At 34.6% G+C, this 4,892-nt stretch overlaps 1 long non-coding RNA gene across 1 annotated transcript; it reads right to left on the bottom strand.

Moving 5' to 3' along the window:
* Positions 1 to 3,042: 3,042 nt before the first annotated feature.
* Positions 3,043 to 3,634, bottom strand: LOC139876400 (uncharacterized). The gene is made up of 3 exons (XR_011768075.1): positions 3,557 to 3,634; positions 3,404 to 3,441; positions 3,043 to 3,288 (listed from the first exon to the last, which is right to left on the bottom strand). It is a non-coding gene; the product is annotated as an uncharacterized lncRNA (long non-coding RNA).
* Between the last annotated feature and the right edge of the window lie 1,258 nt (positions 3,635 to 4,892).

Here is a 4,892-nt window from a genome sequence, read left to right as displayed (position 1 = left end):
CGGACAAACTCACGTATCCCGTGAGACAGAGCTTGGCAATTAAAGATACGCTCTACAAGCGCAGGGATGCCAGCTTTCATTCGTCTTTCGTTCTCCTCTTTGGCTTTAAGCTGTTCTTTCAACATGTTATTCTGCTCAAGCATTTTTTCATTCTCCTTTACTAGTTCATCAATTTTGCTCAGATGCCGCTTTTCTCTGGACGATAGTTCTTTGACTTGCTCCTTATACTCCGCCTTCTGATTGTTGCTATTATCATAAAGCCTCTTCATTGTCTCGTATTCCCTCTTTATCTCTGTAGCTATTTGTTCAGTCCTGGCTACTTTCTCCTTTTCAGCAGATAGCTCCTTATTTGTAGTGACTTCATTGTTTTGCAAGTCAGATAGGCGTTGAAGGTCATTTAACCCAGAAGCAATGTTCAGAATGATACTTTGTGCCTTAACCTTCTTGGCATCTGCATCAGATAGGTTGCTAAAGAATTGGGCTAGTGAAGGACACACCATGGCATTCAAAAAAGTCATGAAATCTTCGTACGAGTGTGGTGGTCCTTTTAAAAGGGAGGAAAGCATATTTGTGTCAAGATTGGGAAGCGTAATTTGTTGTTGAGAAGAACTAGGGCCAGCTCCTTGTTGGGCGGATGACGGAGGAATTTGACCAGTTCTTCTCCTCTTGGCGGAAGGCGGAAGAGTCGCTAATGTAGTGTCTTGATGTGATGCACTAGCTGTTGGAGATAAAGGAAAATTGTTACTTATAAAAGAGTTCCAATATGCTTCACAACATTTCAAGGGTGGCATAAAGTATAAGGAAGGGTTTGGATTATAAAATCCACCAGTACTGGGCATACAAGAAAACAAGTACAGGTTTTGGTATGGTATTTTACATAATTTAGTGTTATCATTTTCATTACCCGAGGCACGACGTTCTCTAGAGGCAACTCGATTCATACCTATGTCGTCTTCTTCTTCTTCATCTTCTTCATCTTCCTCCTCCCTCACTTCATCTGTTTTGGGGGTATCATCAATAATTTTCTGAGTAGTAAAGGTAAGCTGTGAATAAGATGATGACCGCATGGCGGTAAGCGGAGTAATTTCTGCAAAAGTTTAAAAGTCACAGTGGTTAATTGGATAGATAAAGGAGAGCATCTTATTAAGCATATGTAGCAAAAGTAAATGCTTACTCTTCCTCCCAGAAAGAACACAGGCATAACCTTGTGTGATATCCCAATCTTAGCTTACGGATGTCAGCGAAAGCATGTGTTCCCCATATTTAACGTCATTGATTTGTTCAGCTTTAATTTTCTTAAACAAAATATTTTCCTTGGTAACGAGTTTTGGAAAGGTAACTGATACGGTATGCAAGTGTTTGCGCCACACTCGAGTAGCTGAGTATTGGTCATCAATTGCATCTTCATTAATAAAGATAAATGAAGCATACCAGTTATCGCCGGGATGATCAAGTGCAGGTTTCAAAAATCCATGAACTTTATTGAATGTGAACCAACCTTTTTCATGGCGTGCTATACGTACCAAATGGCAAAATATCCGAATAGATGGCTCAAAATTCCTTGCGCGACAATACATTTCAAAAATCAGAATCTTTCGAATTGATGCTGGTTCGAATTGACCAACAGCAACACCATAAAACTTGCAAACTTCTAAGAAGAATAGTGTAAATGGCAGACGTAAGCAAAAATTGAAAATTGAATGGCCATAAATAGCAACCTTGCCAGGGGGCGGTGAGTAGGCTCTGGCATTGATTGCAGGAATCACTGGTTCAACACCAGCTAATCTAGGAAAATGTTGCAGTAGTTCGCCTAAATATTTCTCATTTACTCTGCTATGAATAGCTGAAACATCCTTTATGGCTGCCATTAATGTTATAATGAAACAGGAAGTAAAGAAGGTATTGATGGAAGAAGATGAACACTGTAGAAGGAAGTTGTAAAAGTAAATGATCGGTTAAGGTTTATGGTGGTTAAAAAGCAAAAAGATATAACAGCTGTAATCAGTGGTGATTTTGGGGGTTTTGTTTTCAGCCGCACACGTGTAAGGACAAGATAAAAAGGCGAGTACATCGAAAAGCCTTTTTACAGCTAGAGGCGCGTGCGGTATTATAGCTGTGCAAAAAGCAATCATCAATATGTCAGTAAAATTCGCCTATCATTTAATGCCTGCGATGTGCTCCCCGATGCAAAAGGAAAACGTGTAGAATTGGTTGGCATGCGTTATTTCAAGTTTAATAACTTATTCATTTTTTAAATGCTTAAGTCATTAAACTGGGGGGACTTAATGGTGTATCCTATCGTATATACACATAAAAGACGTAATGGTTGCATAAAAATAGCATCAGGAAGGCTGGAAACAACAGTTCTGTAGAGTTATCCGTCCAGCGTTCTCCGCTGTACAGGCTGCTCCGTTATGCGTAAGCCCTGAATGCCGCCTAGCGCGTAAGCCCTGGTCGGAGAACGCCACCTTCAGCGTAAATTTCGGATCACAAATAACAGAACGTATCATCATCTGACACGTGTCCCCAAGCAGGATGTAGACTAAAGATAACAACGAATATATAAGTGGACCCCAGTGGACCTCGTCAATAATGTAACATTATGTAACGTGTCCTTGTAATTATTGTATGTAAATACGTGTGTTTAATGTACTGGCCATGTGGGCCATAGGAACCAATAATGTAAGATAACGTGTATGGTTTATGTTTAAAGTTAAATAAGTGCGCGGGCCACATCAATAATGTAAACAATCAATAATGTAATCGATCGTAGTGCGTGGGTCCTAGAGCATCTGTAAATAGTATTATGGCTCGCCTATAAAAGGAAGCCTTGGTTGTCATTTGTAATCAGGTTAAGTTTGATAATAAACCTCACTGGTTTCTTTCTGTTGAGTCTTTTAGATTCTGAATAGCAGAGCCCCCGTCGTTGAGTCCTAACCGATTCTGAATAGCGACACCGTCGTTGAGTCTTAACCGATTCTGAATAGCGACACCTATCCAAGCATTATATATATATATATTCATAACCTCAGTATACGTTCATCATATCAATCAAAGAATATAGAGTTAGGCATGTGTCTCAATCAAAGTTAGGCAAACCATTTACTCACATCTTATCCATGAATTCATACGTAATATATTTATTCAACTTTCAAGTAAACATTAGTCGGATCCTCACGATCTAATTTAATATAAACATAATATAATTCCGCACAAAAGAACGTATAGAAGATCCTGGTATCAGAGCTAGCAGCACGATTCTAGAGAAGCAGTTGCACCTTCAGAATTCTGCATCAAAGACAATCAAGAAAAAACACTCAGGTATACTTACAAACTTATTCTTAAATAACAAAATGACTAAAACTCAAGAGGAAGTATCTAATGAAATAATAGAAGGTATTACCACTATTAATGATATCGAAGATGAATCTGGTTTCATGGCTGATATCATGATAAACAGAAAAGCAATAAGAAGAACAAATTTTACATTATCTGAAAAACATAACTTTGATAATAATAGAAAAATTAAAGATATTTTCTCAAGAAAAAATATTACTTATTTTGGAAAAATGATTGGAGAAGAACCTGTACCTATTGAGCAAACAAAAGGAGATATATTAATTCCTATAATCAATAGAAAACAAATAAGCGATAGAATTAAACAAATGAATGAAAAAGATAAAACTAAAATAGCTTATGTACACATATCAACTATACAAATTATATTCAAAAGTACCTTCATGGGATGTAATACACCTATTGAATTAGAATTAAGAGACGATAGAATAATTGATAAACATGAAAGTATAATAGCAAAAGGAAAAGGAAATTTAGCTGAAGGAAAAATTAAGTTCGATGTAAACATTCAATTAGGTTTAAGTCTGAAAGATAAAGATCTAAATAAAAGCATTACAATAAGATATGAATTATTAAGAAGAAATTTTATGTATAAAGGAAATCACCCTTTTACGGTTACATATCAAATTAATTATGCATTAACAAATTCTCATCACAGTATTACTTTTAAAACTGATGATAGAATATATATAGATAAACTTTTTGAACCTCTATTAAGCCTAGAAACACCAAAAGTATTTACTAGCCAAAGATATATCGAAAAAGGGAAATCAACTTTAGAATTACCATCTGTTTGGATACCACGTATAGAAAAACCAATTTCCATTACAACAGGTGAAACATCTAGTGAAAGTAATGAAATAAAAGATTTAAAACAAATGATACGAACTCTAAGTCAACGAATTTAATGAATAAACTTGGTAGTATAGTTTTTAGTAAATTCAGAAACATAACTCCTAAAATAATATATAGTGAAACACTAGAATTAGAATTAGAAGTAATTAACCACGAACATAAAACCTACCAACTAGAATATATAAAGGCTGAAAATTACGATAAAAATAAACTCGAAATATTATACTCCAAAATATCTGAAAAAATTAAAAAAGATGAAGAATTATCCATAGTTGATTACTATAACAACGAAGCAAGAAAAAGATTTCAGAAAAGAATATGGAAAAAACAAATAGAATTAGAATTAAAGTTATGAGTTCTAGAGTACAAATTAAGTGTTCTAAATTAAATACTTTTTGGAAAGAATATTTGGATAGAAGATGGGAAGCTATTAAAAGGCATTATGAAACTATAGAACAACTTAAGAAAGAATTAAACGAATTAGAAGCCGGATTAGAAAAAGAAAAGCTATATCCTAAGGAAGCATGTAAGCATATTAATTGGATAGTAATTTTTAATAAAGAAATTAAGAGAAAAAAGTACTTGATTCATAAAAATTATTTGAGTATTAAAAATAATTTTAAAACTATAAAATATCATTCTAAAAATCTTACGATTTGTTAAAAAACTCATGGATCTAT

This window comes from Rutidosis leptorrhynchoides, chromosome 11 (assembly GCF_046630445.1).
Source record: "Rutidosis leptorrhynchoides isolate AG116_Rl617_1_P2 chromosome 11, CSIRO_AGI_Rlap_v1, whole genome shotgun sequence".
Classification (NCBI taxonomy): domain Eukaryota; kingdom Viridiplantae; phylum Streptophyta; class Magnoliopsida; order Asterales; family Asteraceae; genus Rutidosis; species Rutidosis leptorrhynchoides.
This window is presented reverse-complemented; position numbering and strand designations above follow the sequence as displayed.